General features: G+C 35.2%; 1 pseudogene; it reads right to left on the bottom strand.

Annotated features, from left to right (window-relative positions):
• Positions 1-164: 164 nt before the first annotated feature.
• LOC120130564 lies at positions 165-20,678 on the bottom strand (annotated as a pseudogene).
• Between the last annotated feature and the right edge of the window lie 176 nt (positions 20,679-20,854).

The raw sequence follows: 20,854 nt of genomic DNA, 5'->3' as shown, positions 1-20,854 counted from the left end.
TAGCATATTACATACTCGACATTAAGTGCATACCAACATCACAATTACAAAAATTGTGGGCGTGGGCGTGGTCGTGGAAAAAAATTCTAATAACTCAAGTCAAAAACCTAAGCATGAAAGAGCCGGTTCGCACAACTATAATACATGGCAGATAAGATCCGACATTAGGCCTCATATTCCCCCCGAGCAAATTTGTCCTCTGGATAGAATACAGCAATTGCTTGATTATCACCGAATCTCCTTCCATTCATGTCTTCAACAATATCCCCATACTCCTCGTCATCTCTAAGATCATCTTCGCTAATTGCTTGAGTCAAGCACACAACCTTTGTGGGCACACCTTGTGGTTGCAAAATAGGCCTCTGACAAAAGAAAAGGACTCAGAAAATTAGCCTATAATCTACAATGATAATTGCAACAAACAAGAATAAATTTAGAAGAAAAGAGTAATACTTATTCTTACCTGCAAAGCAATCTACTGCTGTGCATGCTGGAGGATACTCTCCTGCTCAGGTATAGGCTGGGTAGTACCTTGGTTTGCTCGTCTAACAGTGAGAGTTTTATCACCCATTTTAATTCCATTTAAAGCAGCACAAGCAATGTCCGTAACCGACAGATCTTGATAAATGCAGAAGGCATAACCTTTCGAGTTTCCTGTTTCTCTATCTTTTACTAGATCAAAACCTCGAAGGGGTCCAAAAGACTAACAACTCCCTGATTTGTGCTTCAGTGAAGTAATATGGAAGCCCTCCAACAAAAATGCGATCTGGACCCTCAAGCCCACCAGCAGATCCTGGAGATAGACCCACAGCAGCTAGATTAAGATTGGGACTAGGCTGGCTTGGACCAAGAGTTGCAGCTAGCGAAGGTTTATAATCACCGGATCTCCTAACCTTCACAGGCGCTCCCTAGAAATTCAAACAGGTCATTGCAAATTTTGTACTTAAATCACTTCAGTATGAAGATCCCAAAGAAAATAAAATACCTAAAAAATAATGCCATCTAAAGCCATTGCTTTACTAGCTTCCTCGACTGATCTCATCTCTACAAAAGCAAACTTCTTTGCATGGTTTATGTAGACATCAACAACAGCATCCCCTGAATGTAACAGAAAAGAATGAGAAACTATAGACATTAAATTTTTGCCAGTTTTATTTTTATTATTATTATAATTGTTATAATTATTATAATTATTACTATTATTATTATATTTTTATTAATAAATAATATTATTACATATTACAGGCCCAATACCTGGAGCCCAATTACAACAGTACCCAATATTCTAGACCCAATATCCGGAGCCCAGTTCTGGCCCAACTGAGCTAGCTCAATGGAAACCCTAAACTAATTAGGGTTTAATCTCAACTCCAGCCGCCAATAATCATCCACCGTTGGATCTGATCAGATCCAACGGTCCAGAAGCCTCCAGCTGAAACCCTAGGGTTATGATACCCTAGGGACAAGCGGCCGCCGCCTCTGTTGCCGTCGATCTACGGCTCTCCACGCCGTTTCATATACTGCCACGGCGCCAACCGAGAGCCTCCAGAAGATTCAAAACCAGCCGTCCACGTTAAAGGCCACTGTGAGTCACCACTAAAGTTTGGTGACTCACCAAACTGCCACTCTATTATCCGGTCCAAGATGAGATGGCTATAAAGCCATCAACCGAACTTGTAAAAAAATAACCAGAGGAAAACGAGCAACCCAACAACCACTAAAACACCAAAATAACCAGGAAAAGACGGAGAGATACTTACCGAGGAAGCCACGCCATTACCGGAGTTCATACGAGCCTCCACGCATCACCAAAAACCTTCGAAAACCGAAGGTAGTTCTCTAGATTTGCTCCGATCGGGAGCCATCTAAGGGAAAAGGACACCAGAACCGTCATTAGGACGGTCCGATCTACATTTTGGTGTAAAATAAAATTTTCCGGCCACCGGATGCTGTGGCCGGCGGTAAGGTTGGCGGCGGCACAAGGCTGTCGGCCGGTGCTCTCTCTCTCTCAATTTTAGAGAGAAGCGAGAGAGTTTAAAACTCTCTCAGTTTAGAGAGAGAAGAGAAATGAGGAATTGGCCCGAAGGGCCGGTTATAATGGGGTATAAATACCCTCACCAAAACGACGTAGTTTTGGTGAGGGCCTTTGTGTAATTTCGTGCATGGCTAAACTATTCCCTCAGCCACTGTAACCTTGAAAACTTGCAATTTGATCCTTATAGCATGTTTTTATATATATATTATAATTCGGTCTATTAATTTTTATTCAATATAATTTAGCCACTGATTTACTTATATATATTTTAGGTAAAATAACCGAAATAACCACTATAATTTTGTTAAATAATATTTTAGTCCCGACCAGCATGTTTTAATTTGTTTTAATTTAATATTCGAATTTAATATAATTTTAATTTAGTCACTAAATTAATAAATATGTAAAATAACATGATTAGACACTGAAATTTTAATAAGTTAATTACGAATTAGATATTTATTTTTAATATATTCCAATTTAGTCATTAGCTTTAAAATTATTAGTTTTATTATATAATTTTAATTTCATTTATTTTAGTTGTTGATTTAATTTTATATGTTTATTTGCAATATATTATTAGTATTATCATTATAAATATATACATATAATAAATAATATTTATTTATTTATTTTTTATAAATTATTTTTATAAAGAAAATATAATAATAATCCTATTTTAATAATATTAAAGAAAAGGATTGTCTTAAAGCACCTAGAAGTCCGTTTTCTGATATTTTTTATCCTATAAAATATATATTAATTTTTAAAGAAATATTTCATCAATATTTATATAGAAGAAAAGAGCTATCTTAAAGCACCTAGAAGTCATTTTCTGATATTTCTAAATAAATAAATATCTTATTTAAATAAAATTAATAGATTTTCTTAAAATTTTACTAATAAATTTGAAATGACAAAATTATAGATTAAATATATTTTTGAATAATTAAAATTCTAATAATAGAGACAATTTATAATTAATGAGTACCAAATTTTGGACGTTATAGGGGTGCTAATCATTCCCTAAACGTAATCGACCACGAATCATGTTTTACTAAAATTTTTGGTTATACGCAGATCAATTTTATCTTTTAAATTATGTTTTATTCAAAACTATTTTAAAAGATTATTTTTTTAGGTATTTGACCTACCTAACCCCAAAAGGTCAATGGTGACTCCCAAAACATGTATTTTAAATCAAAATCATTTTTATCCACATTATTTTTCCCGCCAAGTAAAATTTCGTGCCCCGGGCAAAAACCGGTTACGATAGCTTGGCGACTCCGCTAGGGACACCTGGTCAAGCTTTAAAAATCAATTATAAATTGTCTCTATTAATTAGAAATTAAAAATTCATATATTTGATTTTTAATTCTTTCTTTTCAAAATTTTTATATATACTTATTATTTTCATAATATTTATATGTATATTATTTTATTAATGTTTCATTTTATTTTCAAGTATTTTATTTCATTATTTATTTTTCTGTCATAGGTTTGAACATTTCTCCTCACACACAACACATGCATTGCATAACATAAGCTTTTTAATCAAGCTTGTCCCTTTTAAGTGGGAGTGAAAGCGATGTCTTCGTGAGAATTTATTCTCTGTGTCAGACCTAGCAAGTAGCTTTCGGGGTTCATATGCTCTATGTCTTCATGGGAATTTATTCTCCGTGTCAGGCATAGATAAGTGTATCTCCTCGAATTGAACTCGATCCACTTTAGTCTGTGATGGACTAGGATTAAGGGTTAGCAGCCCAAGAAGGCACTAACAAGGACAATTCGGGTACCTTTACTCTTAGAACTGAAACTCTATATATATAATAAACCTTAGAAACTCTTCTGATCTGAAGCCATGACAAAATTTTGTCCAAAATAGGTGTACACAAAGGAGAAATGATTTCTAACTTTTTCCTTTTAATTAATTAATTTATTTTTTTGCTAAATAAATTGCATGAAAATTTAAATTATTTAAGTATGCTATGTAGAAAGCATGTTTAATTAGAAATATTTGGATAGATGTTATTAAATTAATTTTCACTTCTTTATTATGTGAACTAATTCATTTCTTTTTGTGCGTTCTGTTATTTTTGCATAGCATCATACATGATTAAAGGTATTGATCCTCGTGTTAATTGTCTCATTGGAAAGCCTTTATCTATGGATAAAAAGTGTTCAAATCAATTAGTTCCAAACTCAGAAGTAAAACAGTGGGTTGAGGACTTACAAAGACAAGGGGGAGACCGTCTGCAAGATGACTATGTATCCGAGTTAGCTAGTTTTGCTCCAGTTTCTCTAAAAAGAAATGATATGCAAGATCTACGAGGCATTTGGGAGAGTTGGGACTCAAACAAAAAGTTACAATTTTATCAGACTTACGGGGACATCCCATATTTGCTCTATGTAGAAATTGATGATGACTTGCTTCAAGCCCTGATTCAATTCTGGAATCCTGGTTATAATTGTTTCACTTTCAATAAGGAGGACTTGGTTCCTACTATTTAAGAGTACACAACTTTGCTACATATAGAAGGGGCCTTGGAAAATCGAATTTATTCAAGGTCAGTTAAAACTCAACATTTCCGAGTTAAATTAGCAAAGATTGCCGGAGTACGAGAGGAATGGATAGTAGCTCGTATGAAACAAAAGGGCGAAAGCGAAGGCATTGCTTGGACCAACATTAAAGAACTTATTCAGAGTCATCAAAATGATAAAGTATGATTCGATCTCTTTGCTCTGGGTATATATGGTATGGTCATCTTCCCGAAAGTATTGGGATATATTGAGGCTGCAGTAGTAGATTTGTTTGAGCAGCTACCAAAAAGGGTCAATCCTGCTTCTGCAATTCTAGCAGAGACTTTCAGATCGTTAAACTCTTGTAAAAGGCTAGGAGGTGGACGATTCTCATGATGTGCCTAATTGTTATATGTCTGGATCCGTAGCCATTTTTGGAGGACAGAAAAGGTTTCATACCGGCGCTTTAGTACGGACTACTCACCATTGAAAGACTTTCTGGAGCAAGAATGGCCTAAAGAAATTACGAAATATATGTGGATCAATGCCTTTCGAAATCTGCAAAGCGATGACATTGTTTGGCGAGCCCCGTGGCAAATCCAAAGGGAATTCTTTTACAAATGTGGTGATTACAACTGGGTGATACTGCTCGAATTATGGGGAGGAATCGGATATGCACCACTTCTGGTTATAAGGCAGTATGAAGGTCGACAATTTGTTCATGTTACTGCTGGATTACATTCGTCTGAGTTCGCATTCCACAACAAAAAATATAAAAGAAATATCATGGAGGCCTTTACAGCTTGGAAAATAACTTTTTGTATTCGAGCAAAAGCAACAAAAGAAATGTTAACTCCCGATTATGAGGAATGGAGATATGTCAGGAAAAATGAAAATATTCCTCTACCATACCAAAATGAGGATATCTCTATGGAAGATCGCATTAGGGTGGTTCCATCAGAGATTGAAATTCTGAAAGCTGAATTCGAAGCAGAAAAGAGAAAGTTGGTCGAGAGAATTAGAACAAATGCGACAGGATAAAGCTATGCTGGGCGTTGACGTTGACTTTCATTCCGCACAATGTGCAATGCTGAGGGAAAACAAAGAAAGAGTTGATGGTGAATTCAGAACGTTAAAGAAGAATTACCATGAGCTACATAAATCCCGGAAAGCATCAGGACCGAGCAAATCAACAGTATAGATGACTAAAGAATTGAACATTGAGAAAAGCCGAGTTGAAGATTTGAAAATAAAGAATAGTCGTCTACTCAAAAGCCTTGAGAAAGGAAAACAGAAAATGGAGGATCTAGAGGTTGATAAAAGGGAGCGAATTATGAAGCACAAAACCAAAAATCGTGAGATTATGAATCAAATGCAGAAAGAAAGAGATCGAGCTAAAAAATTTGAAGAGATGAAGAACGACATGCTCGAGAAATTTGAAGGTGAGAAAAATACCATGTTCAAGGGATTTGAATCTGAAATGAACAATCTGATTGCCGAACTTGAAGTCAGGGGCCAAAAGATTGAAGAGTTCGATGTTGAAAACGAAAATGGGAATTGGAGAAGAAGAGTTTCAACACCAGACTTGAAGTAGAGCAAGAAGTGGCTAGCAATTGGATGCAAAAATGCAGAAACAAGAATGTTCAAATCCAGAAGCTTAGTCAAAGGACGTAAGAAGCACGAACAAAACTCGAAGAAGATCTGGATCAGTCTAGAAACAAAAACTCAGAGTTTAATGCTTACATTTTGCAACTTGAAGAGTCATTATTTCAAGAAAATGTTCGTCTAGGACCTAATGATCTTAAAGAAAGTTATGAGGAGAATGCTTCACTGCGAAGACGCATTAGAGATCTTGAAAAAACTCTGCACAGTTGTCAAGTCAGAATCACTGAGTTAGAGCAGACTCTCGAGGGAACTAATGAACAATGGCAAAAATCGACTGATTTCTATGTAGAAAGAAGTGAAGAAAGAAGCAATATGGTATTCGAGACCATGGTAAAAATGAGCGAAGTTTCCAGATATGTTGGGGAGCTAGCTGTTGAAGCAAAAATAAGTGAACATCACGTTGATCCAGTTTCCAAGTATGGAAAGAAGATGACTTGGTTGATGAAAGAAAATATAGAGCTTAATAGGAAAGCTACGTCGTATTTGTAGTTATGAACTATTATAAAGAAACTTTTGTATGCCGATGGAAGTTGTTCTATGACAGTTAACTTTTTGGGATCAATACCTTTTGCATGCATGCATTTTGCATACATTCATTATTCATTGCATTATTTTCTTTTTGTATATTTTTTATTTTACATTAAGATAAACATTCATTAATTAAAATTTGAAAAAATAATATCAAAAGAATTTTCAATCGCAGTTATTCTGGCCAAATGAAAAATACAACATCACTACGGTACTAGACAAGCTACTAAGAAAATCATGGAGGATAAAATACAACGTATTGAGGAACAACATAACAAAGAACAAACAAAGATGAGAATGAAGCTAGAGAAAATTGAAGCCAGTATTGCAAACTCACAGGACAGTATGATGCAGAAAATAGAAGGCATGCTCAAAAAGCAGGCTACCATTGGAAAAATTCATGAAAATCCTGTATCTTTCGACCAAGAACCTATGTATCCTCTAGGTTTCCCACCGGAACCAATTTATCATTCTGGTACTACACCTATACAAATCCATGCCCACACATCAGCACTTCAAGAGGCCAAACCACATGAAAATCAACAAGTGGATCCTGCATCTTCAAGCGAAAATCCACTTATATCAGAAGTGAAAAACAGGAAATTTTAATGTTGAGCATCTAATCTCAGATTTAAATGAGCTGAATGAGAAAGAAAAAGTAAATGAAGAATTGACCAGACAGATCAGGAGATTAGAAGAACGAATGAAATCCGTAGAAATAACTGAATCATTCTATGGGTTTGACGCTAGCGAGTTGAGTTTGGTTCCAGACCTAATCCTCCCCATCAAGTTCAAAGTTCCTGAATTTGAGAGATATGACGGTACCACATGCCCTTCATCCCACATTACTATGTTTTGTCGCAGAATGACAGGACATGTGAAAGATGAGAAATTGTTAATTCACTGCTTTCAAGATAGCTTGACAGGACCAGCCTTAAAATGGTATACTCAACTGACCAAAGCCAATATTAGATCCTAGAAAGATTTGGCAAATGCATTCCTAGAGCAGTATCGCCATGTGACAGATATGGTCCCTGATAGATGGACTCTCCAAAATTTGGAGAAAAAGAATAACAAAACATTCAGACAGTACGCTCAGAGATGGCGTGATACAGCAGCCCAAGTTCAGCCACCTCTATCAGAAAAAGAGGCCACAATAATGTTTGTCCATACTTTAAAGGCTCCTTATTTAAGTCATCTAATGGAGAATGCAACCAGAAATTTTGTAGATCTGGTCATTTCTGGAGAACTCATTGAAAATGTCTTGAAAAGTGGCAAAATTGAATCAAACGAGGGGTTTAGTTCCAAAAGACCTATGTACCGGAAAAAAGAGAACGAAGTCAACAATGCAAACTCTTACAATAAGGATACTTCGAAAAGTGTTATAATAACCCAGCCAAGGGTTAAGAAAGAAGAAACAAACACTAATCGAGTAGAGTCCAGAGGATCTCGAAGGGAAAGTAAAAGGTTATCTTTTACACCTTTACCAGTACCCTATGCTGAGATCTATGATTCGTTGTTAAAAGTAGATGTTATACGGCCCTATCCGTGGGTTCCCATGCAACCACCATTCCCTCCATGGTATGATGTAAAAGCGCACTGTGTTTACCATGAAGGAATTACGGGTCATTCTATTGAAAACTGTTTGGCATTCAAAAGGGTGGTCCAAAATTTGATCAACACTGGAAAGTTAGAATTCAATTTACCAGCTACATCAAATCATCCGCTGCCAAATCATGGAGATAAAAACGTGAACGCAATTCAGGAAGAGAACATAAAGAAAGCAAAAGCTGACGTTTCTAAGATTAAATCTCCTTTTAGTTGGATATTTCAACAACTCTCCTTATCCGGTATGATTCAACAAGAATTTAGGCCAAAGCATAATGAAGGCAAGAATTATTGTGAATATCATCAAGAGAAGGGACACGGAATTCAACTATGCCCTGAATTTAGGGATTTGGTGCAAAAATTGATGAATAACAAAGAGATAGAATTCTTTGAAGAAGAACCAGGAAAAAAGAGACGATGACGTTTGGTCATCAGAAGATTCTAAACCTAAGCAGAGAACAAGTGATCTTGTGATTATTAATGTGAAATCATCTACAGTTAATCCTGCACCAATAAAGCAGAAAGTGGTTATCACGACTCCTTTTCCATTTCCATATAAGGATACCCGCAGAGTACCTTGGAATTATACTACCAATGTTTCAATGGTAGGAGGATCTGTTTCTCTGGAAAAAGCAGAAGAGAAAATACATAGTGTGGATTCGATGTCTGAAGCAGTGAGTGAAGTCGGATTTTTTACAAGAAGTGGGAGATGTTACTCTCCCGAAACATCAAATGCATCAAAACAAGTAAAAGCAAAGGGAAAAACTACAGTGATACCTCAAAAGGTATTTGATAATGAATCCCCGCCCACAGTTAATGAGCCCATAACATAAAAACAAGCACAAGAATTTTTGAAGTTTATGAAACACAACGAATATAGTGCGGTTGAACAGCTACATAAACAACAAGCGCAAATTTCAATTCTTGATCTATTGATGAATTCAGAAGTACACAGAAATGCTTTGATAAAAGTTCTTAATCAAACATTTATTCCTGAAGATATATCTCTCAACAAGCTTGACAGGATTATGGGACACATAGCCGCTGATAATTACATCACGTTCACTGATGATGAAATACCAGAAGGTGGAATGGGGTCAGTGAAAGCTTTGAATATTACCACACATTGTTATGGTCATGTTTTGCCAAGAGTATTGATTGACAATGGATCCGCTCTTAACTTGATGCTTCTGGTCATACTTCAAATAATGCCGGTGGATAAATCGTACATGAAAAGCTATCAGAATATAGTGCGAGCTTTTGATGGCACTAAAAAATAAGTGCTTGGGAAAATGGAAATACCGCTGCTGATCGGACCAGTCGTGTATAATATTGACTTTGTGGTGATGGATATCCACCCTACATATAATTGTTTATTGGGGAGGCCGTGGATTTATTCGGCAGGAGCTTTTCCTTCTTCATTATATCAGAAACTGAAATTCGTTGTTGATGGACAACTAATATGCGTAGGAGTTGAGGAAGAAATCATTGCGTCTGTAACAAGTGATGTTCTATTTATTGAAACCAATGATGATGCTCTCGAATGCTCTTTCCAAGCTTTGGAATTTGTCAATGCAACGTTTCTTGCTGAGGGAAGCAAAATTCCACATCCCATATTGTCTGATTGCACCAAGATGACTGTATGATAGACTTTAGGCATTGGAGCTAAAACTGGGAAAGGTTTGGGAAAAAATCTTCAGGGGAGAACAGTTCCTGTAAGTATAAAGATGAATAAAAATCATTTTGGGCTTGGATTTAAGCCTAATTTTTAGCAAATGAACAAAGAGATGAAAAGAAGAGGTGAAAATAGAATAGCAAAATTGAAAGGAGAAGAAATTCCTTGGGAGCGCATGTCTTTCCCTCCTTTGAAGTCCACATTTAAATCCGGAGGAATGGTTAATGTAGAACAACAGCTTGTTGATGCTCTCAAAGAAGAAAATTCGACAACAGATTAAAGCATGGTTTAAGAAGCTATGGGAAGATTAATTATCAACATGATCACGAATGACAACAAGATTGGCAAGTACTTGGCTGGAATTTGCCCTTGTCTTCCTGGTGAAACACTCAACAATTGGACTGTTGAAGACCTCCCTGTAGTTTTTAGTATTAACACAGAGTAATACTCAGAACTAATCTTTATGTTTAGCCCAAGGATATAAAAAGATTTTGTTATTTTGTAAGGGCAGTTGTTAAGTTCACTTAATATCAAATATAATAAGTTTTCTTAAAATTCTCAAATGACAATCATTCTTTACATTTTTACATTTTTTTACATTCATTATTTCACATTCTTCATAAATTTACTATATCTTTTTGGAAATATGTCCGACTTAAAATTGCAGGTGTCACAATAGCCTGATTATTCTTAAATTTAATCATGAGATAAATTTAGAGCATCCCACATGTTTGGAGGAAGTCAATAAGTGTGGGGATGAAATAGAATGTGACATTCCTACCGAATTATTAAAACTGGTAGAAAAAGAAGACAAGCAAATTTTACCTCATAAAGAAGAGATTGAGACTGTAAATCTGGGAACCGATGAAGAAATGAAAGAAGTGAAAATTGGTACCACTTTGTCAGCCCAGATAAAACAAGAATTGATAGATCTTCTTCAAGAGTTCAAAGATTTCTTTTCCTGGTCTTATCAAGATATGCCTAGTTTGAGTACGGATATAGTGGTCCATAAACTTCCAATTTTTTTAGAGTATAAACATGTTCAACAAAAGCTCAGACGAATGAGGCCAGAAATATTGTTACAGATCAAAGAGGAAGTAATGAAGCAAATTAATGCAGGTTTCCTGCAGGCAGCCAAATACCCAGAATGGGTAGCCAACATTGTTCCAGTACCAAAGAAGAATGGGAAAGTTTGAATGTGTGTGGATTACAGAGATCTCAACAAAGCTAGTCCGAAAGATAGCTTTATATTACCTCACATAGACACATTAGTGGACAATACTGCATGACATGCATGGTTTTCATTCATGGATGGCTTTTCAGGATATAATCAGATAAAAATGAATCCTGAGGACATGGAAAAAACAACATTTGTAACCATATGGGGCACATTCTGCTACAAAGTAATGCCATTTGGACTGAAAAATACAGGGGCAACGTATCAAAGAGCCATGGTAACTCTGTTTCATGACATGATGCACAAAGAGATTGAAGTATATGTGGATGACATGATTGCCAAGTCCCGAACCGAAGAAGAACATATTCAAAATTTAAGAAAGCTTTTCCAGAGATTGATGAAGTATCAATTAAAGCTCATCCCAGCTAAATGCATTTTTGGGGTAACTTCTCGAAAGCTTTTGGGATTTGTAGTCAGCAAAAAAGGAATCGAGATTGATCCAAATAAAGTAAAAGCAATTCAAGATCTTCCATCACCCAATACTAAAAAAGAAGTCTGAGGCTTTTTGGGAAGATTAAATTATATATCTCGGTTCATTTCTCAATTAACTAACAAATGTGATACAGTGTTCAAATTACTCCGAAAGAACAATCCTGAAGTCTGGAATGATGAATGTCAAGAAACTTAGGATATTATTAAGAAATATTTATCCAATGCCCCTATTTTAGTGCCACTAGTGCCTGACAGACCGTTAATTCTCTACTTAACAGTCGTTGAAAATTCGATAGGATGCGTACTGGGATAGCACGATGAATCTGGAAGAAAAGAGAAAGCCATTTATTATCTGAGTAAGAAATTTACTGATTGTGAAATTCGATACCCACCAATACAAAAATTATGTTGTGCCTTGGTATGGGTTACTCGAAGACTCAGACAATACATGTTATATCATACCACTTTGTTGATATCTAGAATTGATCCTTTAAAGTTCTTAATGGAATCCCCAGCTTTGACAGGCAAAATGGCTAGATGGCAGATGTTATTATCCTAGTTTGATATTGTATATGTCAACCAAAAAGCGATAAAAGGAAGTGTCATAGCTGATTTCCTGGCCAGTCGTGTATCAGATGATTATCAGTCTCTGAGTTTTAATTTTCCAGATGAAGATTTGTTGTGCATATCCATGAATGAAGAAGTCATAAAAAATGATGAATCATGAAAGCTTTATTTTGATGGAGCATCCAACGCCTTGGGAAGAGGAATTGGGGCAGTATTGATTTCTCCAGAAAATATTTATTATTCTTTCACAAGCAGACTGGAGTTCTTTTGCACTAATAACATGGCGGAATATGAAGCTTGTGTCATGGGATTGAAGGCAGCCATAGAAAGGAAAATTAAATTTCTCCAGATATATGGAGATTCATCATTAGTGGTGTATCAACTACGAGGAGAATGGGAAACAAAAGATCCCAAATTACTGGAATACCGTGATTTTATCCTCGAATTAGTGAAAGAATTTGAGAGAGTCACCTTCAATTATCTCCCTAGAGAGGAAAATCAAGTGATAGATGCTTTGGCTACCTTAGCTGCTATGTTTCAGGCAACTAAGAAAGTTGATATGATGCCGATCAAAATGCAAGTATATGAAATTCATGCACATTGTTACAGTGTGGATAAAGAGGCAGATGGCAAACCATGGTATTATGATATCCTGTAATATATCAAATATCAAAGTTATCCACAAAATGCATCTGAAATTGATAAAAGAACATTGAGAAGAATGGTTGATGGATACTTTCTTGATAGCGAGACTTTATATAGAAGAAGAAATGATCAAATGCTATTGAGATGTTTAAATACTAGCGAAGCCAGAAGCATCATGAGGAAGTACATAGTGGAATATGTGGAACACATGCAAATGGTCTTTCCATGGCTAGGAAAATAATGAGATATGGATATTATTGGCCTATCATGCATACAGATTGCATTGATTATGCAAGGAGATGTCATAAATGCCAGATATATGCAGATAAGATTCATGTACCCCCATCGCCTTTACATGTAATGACAGCACCCTGGCCATTTTCTATGTGGGGAATAGACGTCATTGGGGCAATCACACCAAAAGCATCGAATAGACATTGTTTCATCTTAGTAGCAATTGATTATTTTACCAAATGGGTTGAAGCTACTTCATATGCCAATATTAAGAGGTCTACAATCTGCAAATTCATAAAGAAAGAAATAATTTACCGGTATGGGCTACCAGAAAGGATCATTACAGATAATGCTCTAAACCTGAACAACAAAATGATGATTGAACTTTGGCACAGTTTAAGATCAAACATGCAAACTCAGTGACATATCGTCCAAAGATGAATGGAGCAGTTGAAGCGGCAAATAAGAACATCAAGAGAATCATTACAAAGACTACTGAAACTTACAAAGATTGGCACGAGAAGTTACCTTTTGCTTTATATGCATATCGAACTACTGTACGAACATCTACTGGGGTAACGCCTTTTTCTTTAGTCTATAAGATGGAAGCAGTCTTACCGATTGAAGTTGAGATTCCATTACTTCGAATCTTGAGAGAGGTAAAATTGGATGAGTCTGAATGGATCCAAGATCGATTTGATCAATTGAACCTTATTGAGGAGAAGAGATTGAAAGCTATTTGCCATGGACAGATGTATCAAAAACGGATGATGAAGTCTCATGACAAGAAAGTACATCCAAGAGAATTCCAAGAGGGTGATCTAGTGCTGAAAAAGATCTTGCCTATACATAAAGATTTTCGTGGGAAATGGATGCCTAATTGGGAAGGGTCATACGTTGTAAAAAAGGCCTTTTCTGGAGGAGCGTTGATCTTAGCAGAAATGGATGGAAAAGTTTTGAGAAACCCAATAAACTCAGATTCTGTCAAGAAATATTATGCTTGAAGAAAAAAATAATGAAAAAAAGGAAAAAATAATGAAAAATAATGAAGAAAAAATAATAAAAGAAAAATAAAATGAAAAAAATGAGTGAAAGAGAAAAGAAGGGTCAAGATGAAAACCCGAAAAGGGCGTCTTGCAACCAAATGAAGGAATTGAGTTGAAAACCTAAAAAGGCTACTCAAATGCAAGTTGATATTAGGCATCTGGCAATTAAACCCTCTTAAGGTTTTGATAGTTTGGGAGGAACTTCACATCTATAAGCATTCTGACAACGTTTGAGATCTTCCAGACAAAAGCTTACTTCAGTGTTCTAAATTATATCAAGTTGATTAATTTAGAAATACTTGTGCTAATAATTTGTTGAGTCATTTGAATTTTTATCATTCCTATGATTGTCATGACTTTAAATATATTTCTATATATTTATCATTTATTCCAAGTTTATCTTTTTGAAATTCAATTTATTTTTGAAATTCAATTTGTTTCATATAAACATCCTGTAAATAGATTAATATAATCTTAAAAACAAACAAAATAGTTCTGGCTATTACTTTATGTTAATACTTTTAAGTGCATGGAATCTAAAGTAAGTCTTATCGACATTTGCAATCACTGTTGAAAAGCAAACAAGCTATGTCCATCATAGAGTCATTTGGAAGTGTAACAGGAGGAAATCTGTTCTCAATTGCCAGATTATGAATATAGCCCCTTTTCCATGCAGCATCACAAAAATACTTCGCATCTACAAATTCTGGCTCTATATTTGTATAAGTACCGTGACATTTCAGCCCAAATACAACTGGAGCAAATACCACGTTATCATAGTAGAAATAAGGAGGCCCAATAACATCTTCTGGAAGTGTTCTTTGAGTTATCTGATCTGGTTCGATAGGAATTCCAAAACCAATCATTAGATCAGGAAGATGAACTGCATGATCGTCTTCATTAAGAAGCTTCTTTTCAAGCTACTTTTGCTTCTTCTTTTTCTAAGAAAATCATAGCCCAAGTTTCGCCTTTTCTTGTAATTGGGATCATTGCATAATGGCTTCCTATCTTTTACCGAAAGAAGTGCGTTAGCAGCCTTAGCCATTTGAAAAACACATATAAAATTTGTCGACTCTACAATTGATGAATCAGGACCACATCTCTACGACTATTGAAGACTCAGCATCTGAGTATCCCATTTTCGTCAAGTATAGCAATTTACTCTCCTCATCAGAATCAGAATTCAGGATTTCTTTGGTATCAGAAGAATTATCAATATCTGTGAAATCATCCTGAAAAATCACTTCATAATCAGATAAGTAGTTATCAGAAGCAACATGTTACATGAGTGTAAACTTTTCAAGAGCCTGTGCCATTGAGTTTTGTTCTCAAGGGGTTTTGTGACATTATACAAAAATTAGGCATATCTACATCTACACTCTTCAAAGATGATAGATTCTCCATTTGAAGAGGAAAGATTTATTGGATTTCTACACAATTGAAGAAAGACTAAGTTCACCTCTTTGAAATTAAATAAACATGAAATTAACATTCATGCATCATATTTAGACATTTGCAAAATAGGTGCATTTTCATTCATTTTATCCATGTTAAATATTTGACAGGAAATTCTAAGATTTTAGCAAAGATTCGAATCCATCATTCTATGGATCAACATTTCCGGAAGAGTTCATAATGAGAAGAACTCATCTGAAGAAGGAAGAAGAAGTTCATAATGAGAAGAGCTTGTTCAACCTTTTGCATAACTATATCACAGAATGAGATAGATCAACATCAACTTTTCCAGAAAAAGTTCATAATAAGAAGAACTCATCTGAAGAAGGAAGAAGAAGTTCATAATGAGAAGAGCTTGTTCAACCTTTTACATAAATCTATCACAGAAGGAGATAGATCAACATCAACTTTTCCAGAAAAAGTTCATAATAAAAAGAACTCATCTGAAGAAGGAAGAAGAAGTTCATAATGAGAAGAGCTTGTTCAACCTTTTGCATAACTCTATCACAGAAGGAGATAGATCAACATCAACTTTTCCAGAGAAAGTTCATAATGAGAAGAACTCATCTGAAGAAGAAGAAGAAGTTCATAATGAGAAGAACTTGTTCAACCTTTTGTATGATCTATCACAGAAGGAGATAGATTAGCATCGAGAAGAGCTTGTTCAACCTTTTGCATGACTCTATCACAGAAGGAGATAGATCAACATCAACTTTTCCAGAGAAAGTTCATAATGAGAAGAACTCATATGAAGAAGAAGAAGAAGTTCATAATGAGAAGAACTTGTTCAACCTTTTGTATGATCTATCACAGAAGGAGATAGATTAGCATCAACATTTTCAGAAGTGTTTGTAATGAGAAGAACTCATCTGAAGAAGAAGGAGCAGAACTTGTTTAAACTTTTTGCTAGATTACATCACAGAAGGAGATGAATTGACATCCCCAGTGGAATAATTCATAATGAGAATAACTTGTTCAACATTTCCATCTTAATCAAGAGAAGTCAACTGAACAAAATTTATTATCTTTTCATCTTTGCCCTATTCTTGTTAACACAAGAATGTACAAAGAGGGGCAGCTGTAGACATTAAATTTTTGCCTGTTTTATTTTTATTTTTATTATAATTATTATAATTGTTATAAATATTATAATTATTACTATTATTATTATTTTTTTATTAATAAATATTATTATTACATATTACAGGCCCAATACCCGGAGCCCAATTATAACAGTACCCAATATTCCAGACCCAATACCCGGAGCCCAGTTCTGGCCCAACTGAGCCAGCGTAATAGAAACCCTAAACTAATTAGGGTTTGATCTCAGCTCCAGCCGCCAGCAATCATCCACCATTGGATCTGATAAGATCCAACTGTCCAGAAGCCTCTAGCTGAAACCCTGGGGTTATGATACCCTAGGGACACGCGACCGCCACATCTGTTGCCGCCGATATACGCCGCTCCACGCCACTTCATATACTACCACGACACCAACCGAGAGCCTCCAAAAGATTCAAAACCAGCCGTCCACGTTAAAGGCCACTGTGAGTCACCACTAAAGTTTGGTGACTCACTAAACTGCCACTCTATTATCCGGTCCGAGATGAGCGCCGGTGATGGCTATAAAGCCATCAACCGAACCTGCAAAAAAATAACCAGAGGAAAACGAGCAACCCATCAACCACTAAAACACCAAAATAACCAGGAAAAGACGGAGAGATACTTACCGAGGAAGCCACGCCATTACCGGAGTTCATACGAGCCTTCACGCGTCACCAAAAACCTTCGAAAACCGAAAGTATTTTCCTAGATTTGCTCCGATTGGGGGCCATTTAAGGGAAAAAGACACCAGAACCGTCATTAGGACGGTCCAATCTACATTTTGGTGTAAAATAAAATTTTTCGGCCACCGGATGCGGTGGCCGGCGGTAAGGTTGGCAGCGGCACAAGGCTGCCGGTCGGTGCTCTCTCTCTCTCAGTTTTAGTGAGAAGCGAGAGAGTTTAAATCTCTCTCAGTTTAGAGAGAGAAGAGAAAAGAGAGAAATGAGGAATTGGCCCGAAGGGCCGGTTATAATGGGGTATAAATACCCTCACCAAAACGACGTAGTTTTGGTGAGGGCCTTTGTGTAATTTCGTGCATGGCTAAACTATTCCCGCAGCCACTGTAACCTTGAAAACTTGCAATTTGATCCTTATAGCATGTTTTTATATATATTATAATTCGGTCTATTAATTTTTATTCATTATAATTTAGCCACTGATTTACTTATATATATTTTAGGTAAAATAACTGAAATAACAATTATAATTTTGTTAAATAATATTTTAGCCTCGACCAGCATGTTTTAATTTGTTTTAATTTAATATTCGAATTTAATATAATTTTAATTTAGTCACTAAATTAATAAATATGTAAAATAGCATGATTAGACACTGAAATTTTAATAAGTTAATTACGAATTAGATATATAATATATTCCAATTTAGTCATTAGCTTTAAAATTATTAGTTTTTATTATATAGTTTTAATTTCATTTATTTTAGTTGTTGATTTAATTTTATATGTTTATTTGTAATATATTGTTAGTATTATCATTATAAATATATACATATAATAAATAATATTTATTTATTTATTATAAATTATTTTTATAAAAATAATATAATAATAATCCTATTTTAATAATATTAAAGAAAATGACTGTCTTAAAGCACCTAGAAGTCCGTTTTCTGATACTTTTTATCCTATAAAATATATATTAATTTTTAAAGAAATATTTCATCAATATTTATATAGAAGAAAAGAGTTGTCTTAAAGCACCTAGAAGTCATTTTCTGATATTTCTAAATAAATAAATATCTTATTTAAATAAAAATTAATAGATTTTCTTAAAATTTTACTAATAAATTTGAAATGACAAAATTGTAGATTAAATATATTTTTGAATAATTAAAATTCTAATAATAGAGACAATTTATAATTAATGAGTACCAAATTTTAGGCGTTATAGGGATGCTAATCCTTCCCTAAACGTAATCGACCACGAATCTTGTTTTACTAAAATTTTTGGTTATACGCAGATCAATTTTATCTTTTAAATTATGTTTTATTCAAAACTATTTTAAAAGATTGTTTTTTAGGTATTTGACCTAGCTAACCCCAAAAGGTCAATGGCGACTCCTAAAACATGTATTTTAAATCAAAATTATTTTTATCCACATTATTTTTCCCGCCAAGTAAAATTTCGTGCCCGGGCAAAAACCGATTACGACAGAAACTAGAGACATAAAGCAGGTATTTTAGTCAACAAATAGATAAAAAAAAATTCTCCATATACTTGGTCCATTTGTATTTCCACCGATTGCAGCCATAACCGGACTGAAGAAAGTCGCGACTGACTGAAATATAATATTTAGGGTCAATTCCAGCACTAAACACAATATAAAAATGAAAATGTGAAATATAGTGCAGAGTAAAACCTGTTCATTTGCAGTAGGAGAACTCCCTCCATCATAAACGCGACGAGCATGCCTAGTAGCCTGAATGAAAAGATGAATAATATAAATGTAGTTTAAGAAAATTATTTTCTAGAGAGGTCTAAACTTCAAATTTTCAAATGAATGAATAATACACCAAACCTGTTGTGTCATTGCCTGAACTGGCATTAGAGAGAGACCACCAAACTGCTGTAAAGAGCCAAAACTCATACTGAGTTTGAGATATTAGGGAGCTCGCAACTATCTCATTCACATGAGAAAAATACATACCTGACCAGTTGCCAGAGGAAACAGGTTTGGAAATACTCCAGGTAGGGCTGGATTATTCCCAGGAATCTGTACTGCAAAAGAAATTCAGATTTCATATAAGGATTTAGTTATGAATATCAGTCTTATTCCAATAGCAGTTGATTCAGCAAAAGGACTTTTAAGCCTCCTTCCCCGTAGCATATCTGAACCTCTTAAAAAGAAAAAGAAAAAGAACACATCATAGGCAAGTTCTTGAGGAAATACTTGCAAGACTATCCAAAAAGGCAATAGTTGCCAGTGGAAAGACGAACAATACCATTAAACCGGTGCATTGATTCCTCCTTGTACACAAGAGCTACAGAAGTCGGCTCACAACAAAGACAAAAACATAGAAACAAACAAACAAACACCAAACACATGGCAACCAAAACTCTCTCAGTTCCAGAATTATTTCACCAAGTATGTAAAAATAATATTAAAACCCTTCTATAGACTGCAGCTTAAAAGGCTGCATATACAAAATGGAAGAAAAAATACAGCCTACCAAAGCATACCGGATGTATCGTAGGAACTTCCCACAATACATCAACCAATACAGCTGTGGCAGTTATCAATATATAGAAATATTAGAACTCGCGAAGGCATATGTACCTGAACTGGCAGTGAATGCAGCGATGGCAGCAGCAACAGCACCACCAGAACCAGCAGCTAACATTGCAGAAGCAGGAGGTGCCATGTCAAAGCCACTAATCCTTTTGCTGAAGACAGATAAAATTAGTATATCAGGGACATTAAATATAATCAACATGAACCGGGGTAAAGAGCTTTAAACTGCTCTTACTACTTCCAAGACTTGAACACAAGTATTCTAATAATAACTAAATGCTGCTTCAATTTGTAAAGCAAGGAAAGTTATGTTTTTCGAATTATCGAGTTCTTTATAACCTACCTCTTTGAGGGTGAGCGAGAGCGGGACCTTGACTTCGATATGTGTTCGGATCTACGAGACCCACGCCTATTCCTGCTCTCCCTGTCTCTATCATGATCCCTTCGCCTGTAAACAACATTTAGAAGTATTAAACCTTAGACAACTAGCAATAAGAATAAGCAGAGTAATGCAAAGAGTAATCAGCGTCAAGGAGCTTAAATTGATTTCAATATGCTACCTATCATATTCTCGACTTCGGTGGTAATCATCATCATCCCTGTCTCTTCCCCTTTCCCTCGTCCCACTCCGTTCCCTACTTCGATCCCTACAACGATCTCTGTGATGACGATGACGATCCTTATTTTTAGGGTAAAATACTCAAATGATACCCTGATTAATTTTAACGAAAAATGATGAGTTTAGAACATAATAAATAATTAGGGTAATCATTTTATAATTTTTAACAGTCAAAAAACTCAACAAAGTAATATTCTATAGTTTGAGGATTATTTTATAATTTGTAATAGTC

The sequence above is a fragment of the Hibiscus syriacus genome, unplaced genomic scaffold (genome assembly GCF_006381635.1).
Source record: "Hibiscus syriacus cultivar Baekdansim isolate YM2019G1 unplaced genomic scaffold, ASM638163v2 tig00110548_pilon, whole genome shotgun sequence".
Lineage (NCBI taxonomy): Eukaryota > Viridiplantae > Streptophyta > Magnoliopsida > Malvales > Malvaceae > Hibiscus > Hibiscus syriacus.
Note: the sequence above shows the minus strand (reverse complement) of the source record. Positions and strands in the feature narration are given on the sequence as shown.